Raw genomic sequence first — 21973 nt, 5'->3', positions numbered from 1 at the left:
GAAGCCAAGAAAGCAGCCATCCCCACCCGTATCGACTCTGCAGCCAATCACACCAAGGAACTCTTCAAAATAGTCAAAGAATTCTCCAACCCAACAGCCACACAGAACTCCATCCACCCCTCCCAAAAACTCTGTGACACGCTCTCAGACTAATTCCAGAGCAAGATCACCAGCATTAAAAAATTTCAGCCTCCAACCCACCACCCTCAATCACCACAACATCAACCAACCAGTAAACACAAACCAAACCATAACCACCTGGTCACCGCTCACTCCCCTGACCACCTCAGCCATCATGTCTTCCATTCATGCCGGGGCACCCACCGACCCCTGCCCTCAACACCTTTACAACCTCGCAACGAACCCAATCAGCATGCAACTCACCAGTATCCTGAACACCTCCATCTTCAGAGCAACATTCCCGATCTCCCTGCTCCCCTACCCAGCCAAAGTTCTTGAGAAAGCCATCAACCAGCAGCTTACTGATTTTTTGGAACAAAACCACCTACTGGACACCTCTCAACCAGGATTCCATGCCAACCACAGCACTGAGACCACGCTGATTGCTGCCACAGACAACATCAGAATCCTCCACAACCATGGACAAACCATGGCCCTGATCCTCCTCAACCTCTCCGTGGTGTTCCAGACAGTCTCCCACAACACCCTCAACATAGGCATACAGCAAGGAGCCCTTAAGTAGATCACCTCCTACCTTACAGGACTCACACAGAGAATATGACTGTCTCCCTTCACCTTTGCACCCAAAGACATTGTATGCAGCGTACCACAAGGATCATCCCTCAGCCCACCCTGTTCAACATCTACATGACCCCCCTCACAAATGTAGTCAGATCCCATGAACTCAACATAATCTCCTATGCAGATGATACTCAACTGATCCTCTCGCTCACCGCGGACCCTTCAAATGCGAAAACCAACTTCTGCAAAACCCCGACTAATGTAGCCGAATAGATTAGAGACAACTGCCTCCAACTCAACTCCGACAAAACGGAAGTACTCCACATGGGACACAGCTGGTGGTCTGCAGAGTTCAGTCCCACACCGACCTACCACGCACTCACCCTTGACATCATCCTCGGCAGCCAACTGACCATGAAGGTCAAATTAATGCAGTCACCTCCTCCTGCTTCCACACACTTTGCATGATCCACAAAATCTCCGATGGATCCTAACCAACACCAGAAAGACTGTCACTCAGGGTCTAGTCACCAGCCGCCTCGACTAGGCAACGCCCTCCACGCCAGCACCTCCACCCTGCTCCTCAGAAGAACGCTACAGCCAGACTCATCCTGGACCTCCCCAAACAAACCCACATTGCCCCCCACCTGAGAGAGCTCCACTGGCTCCCTATCCAGAAAAGATGCCAGTTCAAGTTCCTCACGCATGCCCACAAAGCCCTTCATGACCTCAGACCTGCATACCACAACCATCGGCTGACCAACCCACTAGACACCTGCGCTCCTCTTCGCTCGCCCGCGCACACACCCCCTGCATCCATTGCAGCTGCAGCGGTGGCCTCTCCTTCTCCTACTTGGCTGCCAAGACCTGAAATGTCCTTCCCGTCCAGCCTTGCACAGTCACCTCACTGGCAGACTTCGGAAAGAGACTCAAAACCTGGCTGTTTAATGGAGACACAGCACCAAGATACCCCTAGGTGTGACAGTGTTGCACTTTGCAAATACTGTTTGATTGATTGAACAGTAAAATGCTAATGGTAACAATGGGCACAAAATATAAGCTAAGCTCCTAACAGTACAGAGCTTTTAGTATTTAAATGACCCAATGACTATTAGGTAAACTATATCATTTACAGCTTCATTTTATAGCAGTAATTAATTATATATGTGTATCAAATATCTTGCAAGCTTCCAGTTTGTGAGTTGCAAAATCTATATACATTTTGTGAAGTTTCACATAGCTAGGGTGACCAGATTTTTGGAATATAAAACCAGGACAGCCACAGATGAAGAAAAAGGACTTAATGTTGACCCCAATAAATATTGCCACAGTATATATCTTCTCTTGGATGAAACTTAAATAATAAAATGGGCCCTTTCCTATGGGTGATAGCCTTCCCAGATGCTGATTCACTTTTCATTAAATCCTGCTGTGCTGTGTAAACGAGGTGAGGCAGCACCATAGGCGAGTCTAAGCATTAAGCAAGTGAACTTCTGTCCCTGTTTTGATGACAGGTTCGGTGTAATATGCTCGCTCACCTGACCCTCTTTCAAAAAATGGGACATGTATTTATTTTAACAACATGTTTCGGGACAACAGCACAGTATTTTAAAAGTCAGGACTATCCAGGCAAACTTGAGATTTCAGATCACCCTGTCCATAGACATAGTTAAAATTAAGAAACTAAGGGGCCTATGTACAAGAACTTTACGCCGCCGTAGCAGTAATTTTTTAACGTTACGGCAGTTTTTTTTATCGCTTTATTTACAAGTTGCCACTAACTGCAGTTAGTTGCACTTTTCCAGTGTAAACTTGAATTTTCAAGATTGCCACTTCTGTTAGCGGGCCTTAACGAAAATTAGATGCCAGGTAGGTGTTCCTGTGCAAAAAACTGCAGCTAACCCCATTTCGCAACATTTACAAGGAATTCCTTGATTGGAGCAAAACTAAAAAAACTGCCTCTAACTCCAGTTAGAGGCAGTTTTATAAGACCAGAAAATATCTGGTCTTAAAAATGGTGCAAACACTTGGGGTCTCATTTCAGAGGGTTTTGGTGCTGGACAGCACTGCAAGGAATGTTGCTGTGCTGGTCTGCGACAAAACTACAGGGCAGGAATGCGCATTCCTGGGCCTCATTTATGAAAAGTGTTGCATCGCTGCGACAAAAAAGAGTTGCAACACTTTTCACTACGCCCTTCTGGCAACACCATTGATGCTCTGTATTCACTGTACGGTGCTCCAGGTCGCAATTAATGACAGATACGTCTGGAATCCTGAAGTATCTGTCAGCGCTAAAGCCACGCATTGCTGCAGTTGTGTCACAAGCATGACACAACTCTAGCAATACATGGGGCCAGCCTATCCCTGTGGCACTGCATCATCCTGACGCCTGCCATGAGGCAGGCATAAGGTACTGACGCAGTGGCGTCCTACAATTGTTGCAGGGAAATCTGATGGATTTCACTGCGCCACTCCTATGAGGCTTTGTTGCGTGGGAACACCCACCCTGCATACATCATATCTGATGCAGGTATAATGTTTCACAGGGCTTCACAAGGTCACGCATATGGCTAGATGTGTCACTTTGCAAATACGGCGCAACATGGTGCAAGAATCTGCACGTACGTCAGAAAAATGACGCACCGGCGGGGTGAAACTGTCAGAAGGGGCTCATGAATAAGCCCCCCTGTCTTTTTCCCCTACGTTGGCACCAGTGCAGGCACCCTTGTGCCATGGTGCAAGGGTGACTGTGTTGCAGAGTTGATTGATGTTGTGCCTCCATCTCTTCTTGAGACGTCTGCAGGTGGTGTTGGACTAGTGGAGGGCGGGAGTGAACCAGCTGGCCTTCTTGGAGTGTTGTTTGCCTGGTCTTTTCTTGAGGGGTGCCAGGGTGTTGGAGCAGTTGGAGGAGAGCGGTGCCAGGGTGTTGGCAGCGTTGGCGGAGTGGCAGTGCTGAGGGAGTTGACGGGAAGTTCTTTGGTGGCCTTGATCCAGCTGCGACGGGGCAATGATTGCGATGGTGTACGATGGTTGTGGTGGTGTGATTTAAACAATGATGGTCGGTACAGGAGAGTCCTGTGGTGTGGCTGTAGTTGAAGTTCCCGCTGGTGGAGAAGACGGACTCGAGTGTGTGTCAGGCTATGTGGGTTGGTTCGGTGACTAGCTGCTTGAGTCCGATGTTGGCGAGGTTCCCCAGGAGGGGGTGGTGTTCTGGTCACTGGGTCAGTCCAGTTGGAACTTGAAGTCTCTGAGTCGGATGTAGTCGGTGCATGGGAGAGGCTGGGGTGCGATGAGGTCTACAATGGTGAATGGGGTTCATGGCCTGGGGGGCTTGTAGATGAGGGTGCCACGAAGGGTGGTGTTGGGGTTGGTCTGGATCTGGAAGTGGAGGTGTTCCATGGTCACCATCGGGTCATTAGAGTGCAAGGATACTGAAGGGGGTAGGGATGCAGGAGACAGCGGGGGTTGTAAATATATTTAAAAAACATTCTTACCTCGAGGCCGGGTCCCGCATCTTCTGTGCTCCTGCTCTGCTGAGTCTGCTTCCAGGAACAGGAAGCAAGCAGCCAGGCTCCCTACCCGAAGCAAATCCCAATGCTGCAATGCGGCATTGTGGTTGTTCTTGAGTTCCTTGAAAAGGCATTCAACCAGGAGCTGGAGGAGTGGGCATGTTCTCCATGCAGGCTGTATTGCAGCCTGCATTTCAAACAGGGATGTGCGCATGACTGCTTTGGGTGGCCTGAGAGGGCCGACCAAACAGTCATAGCACACTTGAGTGGGCCTACCACTCCGCCCCTTGCCCTGCTCCATGAGTAGAGCAGACACAAGCAAGTGAAACATAGCATGAGTACATCAGAAAGTTATCATCATGTTATGTTTCCTCTTGTTGCACTGCTTGAAAGCAGTGGGGCAACGCTCTTCCGCCATAGCGGATGAGCCGTCTCTGGGGGTGCGTCACCCACAGGTGCTAGACCTGGGCCCGACTCGACCCCTGGGTCTCCTCCTCTGCTATGCGTCCCACCTTCTCCTCACCTGGTAATTGACACGTGGTTTAATTGTTGCACTCTCTCCAAATCTGTGACTCAGCCAGCAGGAGCCCCAGCCAGGTGGGATTTCACATGCCTGGGTACAGCAGTCACCTCCAAGTCCACTGGGGAACCTCCCAATGCAGGTGATACAACAGGGCCCCCTTAGGCGTGAAGTTTATGCGCTCCCGCCACACACATTCGGCCTTGTCCTCCACAGCGTCTGGCCAGCGGTACATCCTCCGGCCTGTGACACACAGAGGTGCGGCCCACCATTGGTAGTCTGATCCGTGCACTATGGTGCAAGGGTGCTTGCATTGGCGCTAGGCAGCTAAGTTAGCGCCAGCGCAGGGGGAAACGCAGGGCTGCACCATATTCTAGTAAATATGGTGCAGCCCTGCATTTCTAAGTGACAAAGCGTGTTGTTAAACTTCTTGGCTTTAAACTTATTGTAAATATGCCCCTAAATGTGGCAATTTTCTACACCAATATGGAAGTGAGGAATAAGATGCAGAAGTGAGCATGTGGAACACAACATACATTTAGCTTACACGATTCATTAAAAAAGGCTTCCAAGTTAAAGTGTGTAATGTTCTATTTTCGAAATAAAGTAAATAAAAAACAATATAGGACATCATCAAGAGAAAAAAAGGTTGAAGTGTCATGAACACGAGTGTGAAATACAAAAAGGTTCACAAAAAAAGTGTGGGAGGCCTGCGAGCACATTCATAACACCAGCCCTTATAGCAGGAGAGCAGAAATGAATCTATTTTATAAGCATAATAAATATGAGGATGTCTACGGACAGGATGTTCTTTGTTTTCTACTCAGAAATGGAGAGTAAATCAGAGGCTTGTACAACTTATTTAAAAGCTGAATATCGTCCGACCTCATACTGTATGCATTGTTGAAAAAAAGCCCTAAAGAATTGCACATGGATTAGGGGGATGAATATTCTATTATTTCAGTCTGTTCTGCTGATCTTCTTACTGTGACTTTGCGCTTCAGAAATCTGCCAGGAATTTGGCTTTGCCATATGAGGCAGTCATTTTAAATGTGTATCAAGCACTTGATAGTGTATGATTTGCGTGCTGTTGCATTCCCGTTCTCTAAATTTTCTACCAATTTATGACTTTTTTCATACTGTTTTAATATTTCAGGATGATGAATATATACAGCATCATTAAAAGTAAATAAGAAAGGCATGAAATTAAAACGCAGGATATTGAATGCTTCTCTCCTATAATCCCCAGGTCCAAAAGGGAAGAAATGCCTCTGTTCTGTCGAGTAATCCCTGAGCATGATTAGAACCTTGTAGTTTTCACATATCCCACATAATGTTTGTACCATATAAGCCTATTTAGGTAAGGTTTTAGCAAAGGTTGTTATCAGAGGACCTCTAAATCTCTTTTACAATCCAGAAAGGTAGGCTTGCCTCTTAATCGCTCTGCTTTTGTTATTTTGTCCTCGTTGGGAGCTGTGCATTGCAAATTCATCTTTCCCTTTGCCATCTCTTCTTAGCTTTGGGAGTGGATTTCTATCGCAGGTTAGGCATCCGATTGAAATGTACTTTTTATACTCAGATCTGGGTCTGGCAGTTCATTGCCCGGATTTCTGTAGCCTGCTTAAAAGGGCGAGCTGAGTTCATGTTGTTCCTTGAGGTGTATTTTCGCTGGCTGTCCGTTATTATTCTGTCACCCACAACCTACTTCGGGGCATATTATCAAGGCCATGCGATAATTATCGCTCAGCGATCTTAGCGCGAGGATAATTATCGCTGGCCAACTCGGAATTTTATCGCAGAGATAGCGTGCTATCAGCAACGCTTATCTCCAAAGCGATAAAATTCAGTTCGCAAGCTGCCAATTGTGCGATTATCGCTGGAAATACAGCGATAATCGCACAAGGTTTGGCGCAAGCTTGCTGATAGGGCAAGGCACACTTAGGCATGATATCCACCCTACATAGGATATCATGGCTAAGTCAGATTTGAAGCAGGCGTAAGGAAAGTAGCGAAAACAGAGGTTATCACTACTTTGCTTGTCGCTCTGCAGGTTAGCGTGCCCATTGATAATTGGAGAAATGTCGCTTAGCGACACTTCTCCAGTTATGTCAGGGCAGGAATGCCCACTTTGCATCTCATTAAAGATGCAAAGATGGGCGATGGGGTAAAGGGCGATAATGCAAGGATTCACGCGATAGCGTGACCTTGCTGATTAGGCGATAAAATTATCGCCGCTTTCCGTCCGAAAACGGACGCTAAAGCGGCGATAATTTTATCTCCGGGGCTTGATGATATGCCCCCAAGTTTGTTGAGTTATTCATGGTAGGCTCCCAGGCCATGATTGTGATTGGGTGAGGCATTTATTGAACCTTGTAAATACCGATACTCTTGGGTGAGGTATTTAGTTGCTGTGGTAAATACTGGTATCTTGTGTAAAAGGGGGAATTGCTGCAGAATCACAATTTACCGCTCTAAATTCAGCATTTATCAGAGTTTTCCCAAACATTTCTACCTTCATACATTTTTCACGATTTTCATCTGCCAAAATGTGTTAAGAGAAAATGTTGGCAGTACAGTGCTTGACACAAATTCTAAACCCTGAACAAACTGATGTTTGCATAGAGGTTGGAATTTACCGCTACAGTCTCTCAGCCCTTTATACCAATAAGTGAGGTAAATTTGGAATGTCTGAAAGGTGGTGTTTCAATACAGATAGGGATTCTAAGTTTTGGGTTCATTATTGTACATGACAAGTGTTACATAGGATAAATATTCCAGGGAGTAGTTACAGTCCTTTCCCCAGACACATTTCTATAGACAGAATCAGTAAAATGTGCCAAAGTAAAAATTGCGAGAGCATATGCAAAACATGCAATAATTGGTGCAAAACCCCCCAGCTTGCACTTCATGTCTCATTTCGACCTGCATACCTTGGAATAGGTGGTATGCACCATATTTGGTAACAGCATAGGCCATATTTACCAGGTACCATAATTACGACCCATTTACAGGGTCGGGAACGATGTGCCGAAACTTGGGGGGTGGAGGGTCCCGGCACTCCTTTTCACAGACAATAATTTATTGATCTCTAAGTCACCACAGGGGCTCCAGTTATTGCTCAAACTCTTTAATTCCTTTTGTGATGAGTGGGGCTTGGGGCTTAACCCCTTCGGTGCTCATGACGGAACGGTTCCGTCATGAGCCACGGTTGAGCTGTGCTCATGACGGAACCGTTCCGTCATGACCACGCCCGCGCAAGATTCCGTCAGCACAGCGGCGGAATCTGCACAGCATGGAAGGGGTTAATAGTGCAAAAACCAAGTGTATGTTCTTTTCGAATCGCAAGATAAACCACTGCAAAAGATTTATGCTCATGGGAGATACCCTTTTAGATCAGGTAGCTGCTTTTGATTACTTAGGCATCAGAATCACACCCAACCTGAGTTGGGCTCCTCAGTTGGAGAAGGCTCACATGTCCCTAATCCAGCCGACTATAAACATAGCCAAGGTCCTCCAGAGGACTTCACTAAAAGGATTGCCCCAGCCCTTGAAATTTGTAATGCAAAAGCATTGCAGTCTGTATTGTATGGGGTTGAACTGTGGGGAAGTTCGAACATTAGTAGTCTAGATACTGTGGAGCATAGGTTTTTCAGACCTCTCTTTTTTTAACCTTTTTTTTGATTGAGCAGTTCATAGCCATTACATTGAGAAACTTGACAAAAGAAATACAGATATCAATATTTTGAAGCAAATATAAAACTATATAGATAGATATTCAATAAGTCATATCACAAGGTTACATATTTTCAATATAAAGTGCTGATGGGAAATTGCTAAGTGCAATTTAAAGTGCAGATATCAGTTTTATAAATACCCTAAAATCAATCAGTTCTAAAATAGAAGCATCCATTATACATTACACACACAACTACTGCAAGATGCAGCATCAAATCTCCTATTCTCCCTACTTCTATACTCTATGGACAGTTTAGAAGACTGAATGGTCTTTGTTTAACATATAGCCAATACCCTTCCCCGCCAGGATTAACTGAGCTAACTCTACTCTGTCCCATATATCTAGAAAGTTATATACCCACCTGCCTGTCTAGCATAGGCCTCCTAAAGAATCCTAGAGCTTAATTTATGAGGCCTTGCGACACACTTGGGCTGCCGTTGCGTCACTTTTTGTGATGCTCCGGCAGCGTAAAAAAATGAGCCATGTTGCACCCTATTTACAAAGTGACGCATATAAGCAGATGCGTCCCTTTGTAAAGCCCTGCGCTACATTATATCTGCATCAGGTATAATGTATGCAGTGTGGGCACTCCCCCGTAAAAAGCCTCATATTAGATTTCACTGCACCACATCTAGGACGCCACTGCGTCAAATTCTTACGCCTGCCTCATAAGACTGACGCAGGCACATTTAACATGGGACTTGCCCATGTGTTATGACACATTGCTGGAGTTGCATCACTTTTGCGACACACTCCAGCAATGCATAATTACTGTGCCTACAGATGCGTCAGAAATACTGACGTATCTAACTCCTTGTGACATGGTGCGCCATATACAGCGCATGCATCATGTCACAAGGAGGGCGCAGTTAAAACTGTTGCATCGCTGTTTTCACACAGCGATGCAACAGTTTTCATAAATGAGGCACTTGGTTCTTTGCATCTTGACGTGCTAGTGTCTCAAAGAAGGGGACTCCTCAGTTCTCCCCTTCTGCAGTATTAAGCTGCGTGCAATAGCCATACCAATATACAGCAAACAGTGTATGCTCTTGTTGGCCCTTCGACTGACATATGAGGAGCCAAACTTAGCAAGCAAATGTAGTAGATAGAAAAGCACCAATGGGAGAATCGACATCTTTATCATGGCCACTCTTCCAATAATGGATAGAGGGAGGCAATTCCATCAATACATTTTATAAAAGGTTGCCTTTGTGATTGAAATCAAATAATTGGGAATAGTCATGCGTTACATAGATGCATAAATATCTGATATAGTGTTGAGGTGCATATTGAGACTGCAGGCCAATGAGAAGTTTGTTTCGAGATGTATTAAACAGTGGTATTTTTGTCTTTGGTTAACTTTATAATCTCCAGCATCAGTAAATTCTGCAAATGCATCTAGCATAGTCTGAATATTCACTGCGTTTGATTGAAGATATAAAATAATATAATCAGATTTTAAGTCTTCCAATTATTGGAGGAATAATTGTAGTATCGCTACGCATCTTAATTGCTAATGGCTCAAAAAATAACACAAACAACACAGGAGGATCCTTGATGCATACCCCGGTTTATTTAAATTTTTCCTGCTGCCTTCACATTTATAATCACTTTGGCTATTGCAAGCTCTGTTGACAAATGCAAAATACAAAATGTCAAAAGTGCTAAGTGCTAATATACAATAGATCTATTTGCTACTCCGACCTAAATATCATAAACGTTTGAAGTATTAAGTGCTACGTGCAGTACTATTGAGTAAAATAAAACTTGGGATTTTCTTCTTCAAACCATTGCACTTAATCCCACATCACTAGGTTTTACAGAAATGTGCAAGAATAGAATAAAGGTGACTAATGCAAAAGTGACTGGTTCAAAATATGGATAAATCAATTCACCCATGTAAACATCAAAATACTTCAAACATTCAATATCTAAATTAGCACCTGGCCAATTTCCTATTTCTTCACTCCATGGTAACACAGGGATAAAATTGGCCCTTAAACAAGATTTTTAGCTTGGATTGTTGGACTATTGACCAATTGGTCCCAAAAAAATCCCTATGTCATTGAGCTGCCAATATTGACATATCTGAAAATACCCTGACTTGTGCCTTATCAGATAACAGAAAGGATTTCTTTTGGATTTCTCTAAACAAAATAGCCTCCTTAATGCAGAAGTCCGCGAAGTCCACAATCATTGTTCGGGGGTATTTTGCTTTTGATATGCATTGAGCAGGGACTCAGTGAGCCTGCATTATAGTAAGTTCCTCAGTGGCATTCTCAAGTATATGCTCTTTAGTCATTTTCTCAATGTACAACAGCAGGTTTTCATGACCGTCAATAAGTTCAGCCACCTCTGGGATCCCCAAGTAGAGCAAATTTGAGCTCCTTGCATAGCTCTCCAAATCGTCTGTCTTGGTTCGTGAGGCCTGCAGTTTTTTCTGGAGGGCATCTATACCCTTGTCCCCGCTAAGAGAGGGGTCCTCTTAATTGGATACTCTCTGTTTGATACACTCTATTCTATCTGAGATTTGTTGCATAATTTCCTCGATTTTATCCAGTCTAGGATGGACCAATGTGATTTCCTTCTCCTGTGAAACCTTACAGTCTCGAATTTCAATAAGGATAGTTTCAAGAAGGTGGTGGAACTGGTGCATTGAAGACAGACTTGGATTAGCTGGAGCAGCATCTTGCAATGGGCCTTGAACCAATGGAGCGCTTGACCTGTTTTCAGACTGTGCTATCCCACAACTAGTCATTACCGCCTGCCTGGAGTGATCAGACATTCCCTTCAGTGTAAGTTTAAGCAGAGGGCTCAGTGTATCTTGCAGTCTATCTAATAGGGGCTGTGTGTCGATTCAGCTGAGACTGAGTCCGGTATTGGTAATGATCTCTCCAATCCAGACCCCTCTGATTCTCGGTCATGCTCTCTATTCCGGTTTTTCACATTTTTGAGAATAGGGGATAGTCCTTTGGCTCCTTATCAGTATTTTATGCATTTTCTGACTCTTCAAGACAATATTTTACAGAATCATACTGACTGTCTACTTCTCCGCCCTCTCTAATATCCGGCTGAAGGAGATTTGCTATCTCAGCATTGTCAGTATTGTCAGCAGGAATTTTCATATTTGCAGCCTCACTTATAGAAGTTACATTGTTAATTGAGGTAACCAGGAACACTGGTGATTCCGACTCTATAGTGTTAGCTGCTGAGTTGCCTCTATGTGAGGAAGCCTTTTCTTTTCACGCTGCAATAATATGTGCCTGTGCAGCATGCTTTTTGGCTTTTGATTGGGCGGTGTGGTACTCGTCACCGGATCAACTGCTCCCCTCAGGTGCATCTGATGCATACTTGACTCACTGAGTTGTTTTTATCCCCTCCGTGGCACAACAACTTGATCTATTAATTCCAAGCACCAAGTATAAAAGAGAGAAGAGGAGGGAGGGTGAAAATCTAAACAGGGACCATCCGCTGGGAAGGTAAGGCCTACTCTGTCTACTCCTCAATACAGGATGTCTCCCTTACCTTAAAGGCACCTGTCAACTCCCGACCTCATCCCAAACATGCTACATCCGTGCCGGGTCGCTGCTGTGGGTAACTCCCAACAAGCCGTTAGTCCGCAATAAGATCGATGTAAATCAAAGCTGCATCCACTCAGTAACAATGGGGCCCTCTGACATGCAGCTAGCTACTGGGCTCCAAGGAAAAGACTTCTCTGTAGGCTTACTCTCACTTTTGCACCCGCACTGCTCTGGCATCCTCATCCAGCATCTTCCCGGCGTTCAAGATTGGAAGCTCTGCCAGCCGCGACATCTCACGGGGGCGGGCACAAGAGCGCTCAGCAGTGATTCATGTGAGATGTTTCCCCACTGCCTCTCTCCAGTAGTTTTTGAAATCTATAATAAACTTTTCCCCAAGTACCCCACTTTTGCCAGTATACCTAGACCTAGCACACAGAAAGATCATACACAGAATCAAATGCAGAATTCTTACTTTCTGGTCCTGGCTGTGGACCACCCCAGCCCTTGAACCGTATCAGGAAGGTATAAGAGATCTTATGGTTCCACAGTGCGAAGAGAGGATCCCCTGGTTCCAAACCCTACAGGCACTTCTACAGAAACTGGGGCTGGATAATTATTGGTCCTCCCAGAGTCGATGAGTTTTATCCCACGAGATAGGATTAAAGTACACTATTGGGAGTTTGTAAATGCTCAAATTGAGACACAGAGCAAAGGAACACTAATAATACCCTTTATTGATGTAAAACCAAGTATGCTCTATGAGGCAACTAATGAAATTGTTCCAGCCCTAACATTCAAGTACTATTTCCCAATTTTAGAAACTGCACCTTACCCATTAACCCCTTCGGTGCTCATGACGGAACGGTTCCGTCATGAGCCACGGTTGAGCTGTGCTCATGACGGAACCGTTCCGTCATGACCACGCCCGCGCAAGATTCCGTCAGCACAGCGGCGGAATCTGCGCAGCATGGAAGGGGTTAAAGCATTTAGCTCCATATTGCACAACAAAGGCGAGGTTGGTGATCAGTGTCCAGTATACCATGGGGGTACACAATCATTGGAACAAATATATTCTTTTGTCCTTGCTATAATAACCTTTGGGTTAAGTGGATTGTGGCCCTCTGCATGAATATGGGCACCAGGAGGTACCTAGACCCTCTTGGAATATTGAGAACCGACACAATTAGAGAACTCATGTTCGGTATGGCTAAATATCTAATTGCACTATGTTTAAAGTGCCTCAAGCGTCTAGCGAGCGAGGGTTAAATGCTGGTGGAATGTTGACTATGCACGGGTTAAATTGGTGAGATGTTGAGTACCTGAACTGTGTGTATGTGTTCCAACACAACAATAACCCAGAGCGACAAGAGGGGCGGGATGTTCCCATAAAGCCGTAAATGTAATAGTTTAAACTACTGCAATGTGTACACCTGTGCTGTTTCTGTTTTAACTCCTTCCTTGTTATGAAATTATCATAGAGTTATTATTTGTCTTTAACAACTTTGGGAAATCAGATGCTTTGTATTACAATGGTTTGTAATGTTAGGGAAAATTGCTTTAAACTGGACACTGCCTCTCAAATAAAAATTGTGATCTGTTGTTTAGCTTTAACAGGTATTGTGCAAGAAATTGCCTAGAAGCACATTATCTTGTATATTGCCGTTTTGTGTTGCTAGATGCCCTGAGATTTTTATGATCCTATAACTGTGATTTTATAATCTTGTGTTTTAAAATATTGTATTTTTACTTGTATCTGATTGTAGAATTTTTCCAAATATGTGCTATTTATTTTTGAAGAATGAACTTTTAGGATCCTAGTGATTGAAAATAAGGTTATAAATGAAATTATTTTTAGTAGTTTTGTTGTTACTATGATTGACAGCATGGCAGGGGCGATGAGTGGTGCAAGCTGCAGTGGCCTCCTGACGAGAGCCCTGGCACTTATTATTTTTTTACAAATTATGCACTGATTCTACACCCATAAAACAAACAAGAGAGAAGTACTCATTGGCATGTGGCAGAATTCAGGAATTAAATGCCATGCCGGTACTAGGCAAACAAAGTTGGAACCATACAAAAAACTACTGGCAGATTTTAATTAGAGCAGCTCATGAGACAGTGTCATCACAAATGGAGCCATTCATGGAGACTGTAACTGCTCTTTGTGGAGCTATACATGAAGACTCTACAAACTAACAGTGCTGAAACATGCACCTTGTTACCAGAGTGCTTCAATTTGCAAGGTCTGTTGATACGCTTGCAATAGCTACTGGGCCTTCAGTTCATATATACAGCACATTGCACACAATAGCTGGATGCCCGAGCACAGATTGTGACAGTATACCCTATTGCAGTTAACACACTGTCTGCAGTGCAGCCACATATTGGCATCGACTCTGGGGGCAGCACATTAGTGAAAGGTGGACCGGTTGTTTGAAGCCACTGGTTTGTCATTCACTTGCAGGTGGCAATGCGGCCTGCGATCAGAAGTCCTTTGCAGGCAGGTACATACCCACCTGCAGAGGGATGTCTAAGGTGGTCCTTATGACCCTTTTCCATCTTCCAAAAGGCGATTTGACTACACGCAAACCCTATGTGGTGTAAAATTAGTGCGTATTAAGAAGCTCTTATGACTCTCTGTTACATCTGTAATATGGCTCTGGTGAATAGGCAAACTGTTTCCTCAGTTGCATGGGGTCAATCCCCCATGCAAGTCATGGAATGCCCCCTTGAGATCAAAGCAGCACACATGCAGTACCAGCATAATCTCTACAAGTGTCTGAGGCCCCTTCTGTAATACTAGAGTATTCAGTGGTTGCAGAAAGCAGGCACCCAATGTAATTTGTGCCTTGATGTTATCTCTCACCATACTGTAACTTTTGCACATCAAGATGGGATATTTTAGTAGGGATGTTTCAATGGATCTATTACAGGTAACATCTGCTCTGGAAGAATGGCAAACTGTTCAGATTAGGCATTGAGTAAGGTAATGTTACAGAGAGCAAGGAGGACTCCAGCTTTAGCGATGTTCAGTTGGAATTCTTTTCTTGTTTGCAGTGTTATTCAATGCAGCTCAGCCTGTAATTATCTTACAAAAAGTGTCTCGTGTAATGCACCACTGTTCTCATGCAGGCCCCAAAACTGGCCAAAGGTACGTTCAGTCACAGATCTTGTTTGCCTGTGGATAACATTGTACCTCATTTCCCTGGTGACTGAGGATGAAGGAATGGGCTCAAAAAGCCAGAGCCGAACAGCATTTGCACTCTCAATTTACAATAGTAATTCCATCTAACATCATGTTTGCTTTGATATATGATATGTAACATAGGTACAGTTTTTTTACTATCTAACAAACACCCATGATCAAGCTCTCCTCTTCCCAGCTAGTCATAAAGTGCACATTGCTGGAACATATGTGTACTATGGATACTACCTGGGTGACAGGTCAAAAGGTCCCTAATGACACTCACACAGTGACATGCAGCTGCGTGTGCAATTGCATACAATGCAAGTTTGGTTCACTGCAACTCACCTGGACTCTCATTTATGAGTATTTGATTTGGATTTGCGTAGGACCTGATTATATTAACTTATCCCCAATTGGCATATTTAATGTGCTTATAAGTCCCTAATAAAGTGGTACTTTCTTGTACCCAGGGCCTGTAAATTAAATGCTACTAATGGTCCGGCAGCACTGATTGTGCCACACACTTAAATAGTTCTGTAAACATGCCTAAGGCATACCATTGCACGCCCGTTGTGTTGTGCGTGTCGGCCATGGCGGGGTCGTCTAGAGGGGATTGCTGACGTGTACGAGTCGCTCCAAGTGCTAGGCGATTATCGCATCGTACTTGCTTGCTCGTACAGCTGTACGAGTCGCCCGGAAATCACGCGTACGACTTGGACTCGCTAATGACGGATGCCGTCAGGAGCGCTGCCCAGCGAGATCGGGCCCTAAGTAGTTTTGAGTTACTTGAGGTTGTTAGTGCATGGCAGCCTAAACTACGCCAGCACAGGGAGAGAGGAAAACAGCACGCATCATAGTAGATATGGTGCACTCACTCAGCACAGTAGCATTGGTTGCTGTGCTGTATCACGTGAACATTTAGTAAATCTGTTGTGTTAGGAAAGGATAGGTGGGCATGCATACTCAATAATATTGCTTCTAAGAAATTGTGAAAGACCATGGAGAGCTCACTTTGTGATATTCCAGCTACAATGTCCTTATAGTAAATGGGATTATCCCTGTATAAATGCCAGTTTCTAATTTCTTTATAAACTGTGACTTGTGACGCATCCAGTCACCTATTATAAAGAAAAGACCTCAGAGCTCAACTAGTATATGTCATCACAGTCGAGTTCTGACCTCACAATGCATGCTGTCAGAGCCAGCAGCTGAGATGAAAGTCAGGTCAGGTCATGGAGTATAATAGAAGTGAAGCAGCTGTTTAAAGCAACGAAAAATGGACCATTGCTTTTCTTTCTTCTGTTCTATTATAATAGCTTACAATGACAAACAGAGAGAAGATGTTTAGTTTTTTGCTCTTTTTAGATGTTTCTATACATTCTGAGCGACTGCATCTTTTTTTATACTGATCTGTTTTCAACTGTTTTTAATACATGTCTGCAACAAATATCTAACAGGTTTATTATGCGTTTAGTTTTGCACTAGAGGTTTCATTTTTATTCTTCATGTTTGCAAATATGCTCACTCTTTCCTAAGAAAGAGCTAGGCACCAAGGTTTTAAGTGGTTTGTTGGCAAGGTGTTGGGGTAACTATTGTATTATATGGGCTAAAGTACCCCCTGGCATACATGATAAGGAGATTGCAAGCCACCTCTGAGATCGGCCTCGTTCCTCTATATGGTTATGAAACTCCTATGCGACTTGCAATATCCTTATAATGTGCGGCAGTGGGTACTTTTTGCCTTATATATAACGCCAGTAGGTGTAAGGAGCACATCCTTAACAATGAGTCTAATGTATTGTCTAATGTATTCTAAAATTACTCTACTGCTGATTCTCTATTTTCGGTGGTCAAAACGTGTAAATGTGACCATAAAAAATCCTCTCCTGTCTCCTTCTTCTCTATTGTCTTGCCAAAAGCCAAAGCTCTTCTCACCAATATTCGCAGCAAAGTTTTTATGAGTATTCACTGATCACAAATCTATAGTATATATCAGTTTTGAATCACAATTTCCCATTCACAAATAGGAAATGTCACAAAATCTGAATTGCTAGCTTGTCTATTTGCTATGCTATTTCTGCAAAACAACAATTTAACTTTTTTTTATATATGGCAACACTTTTTTTTGGCAGTCACATACATTTTGTGACTGGTTTCCGATTTGCAAAACGTTCATAAATTAGGCCCTTAGTCCAGCCCATGATTGTTGTGTTATTTCTATCCACTTCTAAGGTGGGAAAGAATTAAAGAGGATTTTTTGAATGCTCACAAACGAACTCACCATCCATTGCTTGGGGTTTACTCCATGCATAGTATTATACTAATGGATTTAACAAATTGTTGTAATTCTGCCTATTTTCAATCAGATAAGTACGCATATGAACAACAAATGCTTTGTGAATTGGGCCCAGGGAGTTTAGTAAAGTGGCATTGTATGGAGATATGTTTAGTTTCAAGCATCCCTTAGAACTCATTCTTTTCTTGCTCATGTTCTTGTTGACTTTCTCTTCCAGATCTCTTCCTTCTTCCTGGTGTTCTGAGCCTAGTTCAGCCAGTGGAAATGTTGCAGAAGGAATGCACAGATATTATTGCACATCTGGAGACAGTGCCCCGAAGGGGAAACAGACTGTAAGAAGTTTGTGCAAGGTGTTTTGAAGCTTCAACAGTAAGAGCAATGCCATACCCCCAAGTGTTTTGCAATAATATCCCATATGTTTCACTGAGCTTTTCCCAAAATGATCTCAGTTTAAAAAGGGGAATATGTCTATTCTAGTTTCAGGCTCAAATTAAAATATATGTCCTTATAATATTCCAACCGTGATGCTATGCTCTGATAATATTCCAACCGTGATGCTATTCTCTGATAATATTACAACTGTGATGCAATGCTCTGATAATATTACAGCTGTGATGCTGTGGCTTTGGAACACCTGATCTTCCATCTGGATCAGGCACCACTCTTCAATGATCACCTGGGCTGTTACTACAGAAATCAGAGCTGCAATGAGACATCTGAGACCTAGGTTTTTTAGGCCTCATATGTAGCTTGCAGATGGTTTTAAATGTGGCAGTGTTATCATCTGTCTATAGTTGCAATGTCTGTGTATTGCCATCGGTTCTAAGACTTCCTCTTGTGTTTATGAAGCAGGAGCATGATACAATGGGACTCATCAACAAGACATTTAGCACAGGATCTTGTTCATAAATGGCCTTTCCACTGGAGTAGTTGACATATAAAAAGCAATACTTCAGTTGTCAATAACAATACCATGCTTAATGTAATTGGGTCCCTTGTCTGTCCATGCGTGACATACTTACTTAAGGAACAATGTTCCAATATGTTGATACTGCAACTTTCATCAGTGCAAAAATCTACCACTGGCTAAACATGTGGTAAATCAGTGGAAGAGTAAACATCATAGGGCATTTACTCCAAATATGTGGTAATAAATTAACTTTCTGTAGCAAGGAGGTATAATATCAATGGCAGTAATTTAGGTACAAATATCTACTCCACCACATATACTCAAGAAACACAAGGACACAGCCTAGATGATAATGGAGAATGTTTTGTAATAAAGCGCAAGTTTTCCAAATAGTGCTGTTTCCCATTAGTTGTAAGATGTACAACGATAATAATGAAATTGTTCACCCACTGGAAAGCTAAACTCCAACACAGCATTTACCACAGGATCTTGCTTGTGAATGGTTTATTCAGTCTGTGGATAACATCCCAACACTGAAATTGCATTTAACATGGGTACTAATTAGCCCACTCAGTAGGTGATGAGGACCCCTGTCTCCTCAAGTTTAACTTAGGGCCTGATTTAGAATTTGGCGTCGAATATTGTGTTCACCTGATTCCAAATGCCATAGGATATAATGCACTAGTAATACGGTAGATGGGATATCCAGCTCTTTTGTGATCGAGTAACCTATCTGCTAAATTCTAAAATGGGCCCTTAGTTCCTTGAGATTCAAAGGGACACATGCATTACAAATAGTCAATTGTTTGTAGGAGAGTGTGGTCACCACATTTTGTTGACTGTGAGTACTGGCCTAATTGACTGGCCATTGGGAAGCTGATAAACACCTCTCAATGCATGGTGCTTGCCTCTTAAAACATGGTAAAAGTGGTTAGTTCTAATTGGCTTCCCTGCCTGTTTTCTAATGTGGTGCAAACGGAACCAGCAACATAAGGGCCTGTTGCCACATGGGCTGCAGTGTGCCCTAACTTAAATAGAAACAATTTTTGACGCGGTAAAAGGCCTACTTACTACCTGGCATACATGGTGTACAAACTGTTATATTCTGATAACTCTTACTATCTGATCATTATTATTAAGATCTCCAGTCGTGGCACACAGACATCTTACTTCTTGACACCCCAAATTTAAAAAAAAACACAAAAAGAAACATCTGAATCAGTCTTTCTCAGGTTGTGCTCCAAGGGCCTCATTTATGAGACGTGTCGCATCGCTGCGACACTTCTCAGTGCGCCCTCCGTGCGACACCATGGATGCACTGTAATTACAGTACGATGCATCATGTCGCAAGGAGTTACAGAAACGTCAGTATTACTGATGCATCTGTAGGTGCAAAAGTTGTGCATTGCTGGGGTGTGTCTGAAAACATACGCAACTCCAAAAATGTGTCCTTTCACATGGGGCAAGCCCCATGTGAAAGGGTCTGCCTCACCCTTATAGCTGCCATGAGGCAGGAGTAAGGTTTGGGCGCAATGGAATCCTAAAAGTGGTGCACTGAAATCTTATAGATTTCAATGAGCCACTTCTATGAGGCTTTAATGCGGGGAACACCCATCCTGCATACATTATACCTGACATAGGTATAATGTAGCGCAGGCCTCTACAAAGTGACACATCTGCTTAGATGGGTCACTTTGTAAATATGGCACAAATGTGGCGCATTATTTAAGCCTCCGCAGCGTCACAAAAAGTGATGCAATAGCAGTATAAAAGTAATTCCACAAAATATATACAGAAAGGCACAGCAAAATAGTCCTCCAAGATAAGTCAATCACAAACATCATATAAAGCAACTGAATACCATAAGGAAAAACAGAAATGTGTAATATTTCCTATGGACTGTCTGGTACATAATACTGCTCTGCTCATTAAAAAACACCAAACATTTCAGGTGCCTTAAACTGTTGACAGCTGGTTGTTAGCAGTTCATAGTAACTGGCTGCAAACACAAGGGACGGGATAAAAAAACATTTTGGGTTGGAATGTACTTGGTGCTAAGTTAAAGCAGTGCCTGGTGCAAACATTTTATACCATTGTATTCATGTTATGAAAGTAGGTCTGTGGTGGTGGTAATGTTTGTGCATGTTTTTGTGTAGCATTTTGTTGTCATGGTGATGTGTTCTGTTGTTTTATTTTTGCGGTCGTAGAACACTCCCAGTTTACCACCCTCTTCGAGAGAGTGTTATACCATTTGCAAACGGGAAGGGGCCCCCAGGGAACCCCTTCACCTTTGTGAATGGGTGTGCAAACATTTTTTCAGAGTGGGCAGTGGTCCCAGGGACCACTACCTGCCCCTAAAAATGAAACAAAAAGGTTTCTTTATTTTTTAATGCATCCCGTTTTCCTTTGCCCCATTGGGAATCGCAAACAGTGTCTCAGACACTGTTCTGCATTGGCAATTGCGACTCACAAATGGCGAGTCGCAATTTGGTGCAATTTGCGAGTCACAATTGCCAATGGTCGTACATCTTGCCCTAAATCAGGTTATATCAGAATGCAGTTCTAGAAGAATCTCTGCTCAGCCCTTGACAGCCGCTGCACAAGCAGCAGGCAATCCTTAATGCAGTGAGTGTTAAGTACTACCAATGCCAACATTGAAGCAAGAACACAATAAGGCTCACAAACCAATTTAGAAAAAATGAGAAAAATGTAATTAGCAAACAGCCACCAAACTGATACAAATTTGATAAGTGGACCAGAGATATGAATTTTTAAATTTGCAATAACGTATGCAGGTGGTAGAATTATGAAGGTACTCCTGCACTCAGAGGTTTTGTGGGCTTATACTTCCAAATAACCCAAGAATATTGGTCAGCACCTATCCTAGGATGAGTGGTACGAATAGCATTGGATCTGGTGTTTATGTTCTTGGAGTTGGGATTTCCATTGCTTTAGCCATGTTAAGTTACAGACAGTAAGGTTATTGAATCATTTGGCAGCCAATAGTTGGTCACCATATTGGGCTGTGTGCCAATTGATGAAATTACACATGAACCTCGTTCCTCCTGTATCCTTGGTATTGTTGTTTTCAGTTGCTCCTTCATATCAGGGCATTTGGTTGAAATATTTGCTTGCTTTGTCACTTTATTGGCCTTTTATAGTGTCCTTTAAAACAATGCCTTTCTTATGCTGCAATCTTCTTCTTCCTCCCGGGGTGTTAATGATGCTTTGAAAGACACTTCAATAGAAGACATCTTCGTAGTGGATGATGGATGGCACTGGAAGGCAGGTGTCCCTTGCTTCAGTGCCAATTGGTAATTAAAGATGATATATTGTTTCCATATTTTTGGTGGAAGCCTTTACTGTATTCTTCTCCTGCACTTGGTAACAATTTAGATAATCCATAGACACAATGTTCTATACATGTTGGACCACCACCTCATTCTTTATATGGCAATTTGTACACTGGTACCACACTGATTAAGAATCTGTGGTCTGAAAATGATATGAATACTGTTGAACCCTGCCATTTCTTCAGGGTAATTCACAGATTATTGTCTGACCTTTTGTGGTTCCCCCTGACAAGAACTGT

General features: G+C 43.2%; 1 protein-coding gene across 1 annotated transcript in view; it reads left to right on the top strand.

The window, feature by feature from the left end:
• The window catches only part of ESRRG (estrogen related receptor gamma), a 1085823-nt gene that overhangs the window by 353364 nt on the left and 710486 nt on the right, over window positions 1-21973 (top strand). The window contains exon 2 of the mRNA XM_085612926.1: window positions 17689-17840. The gene's annotated coding sequence lies outside the window, so the exon portion shown is untranslated. The remainder of the gene's footprint in view (window positions 1-17688; window positions 17841-21973) is intronic.

The sequence above is a fragment of the Triturus cristatus genome, chromosome 6 (assembly GCF_964204655.1).
Source record: "Triturus cristatus chromosome 6, aTriCri1.1, whole genome shotgun sequence".
Lineage (NCBI taxonomy): Eukaryota > Metazoa > Chordata > Amphibia > Caudata > Salamandridae > Triturus > Triturus cristatus.
Note: the sequence above shows the minus strand (reverse complement) of the source record. Positions and strands in the feature narration are given on the sequence as shown.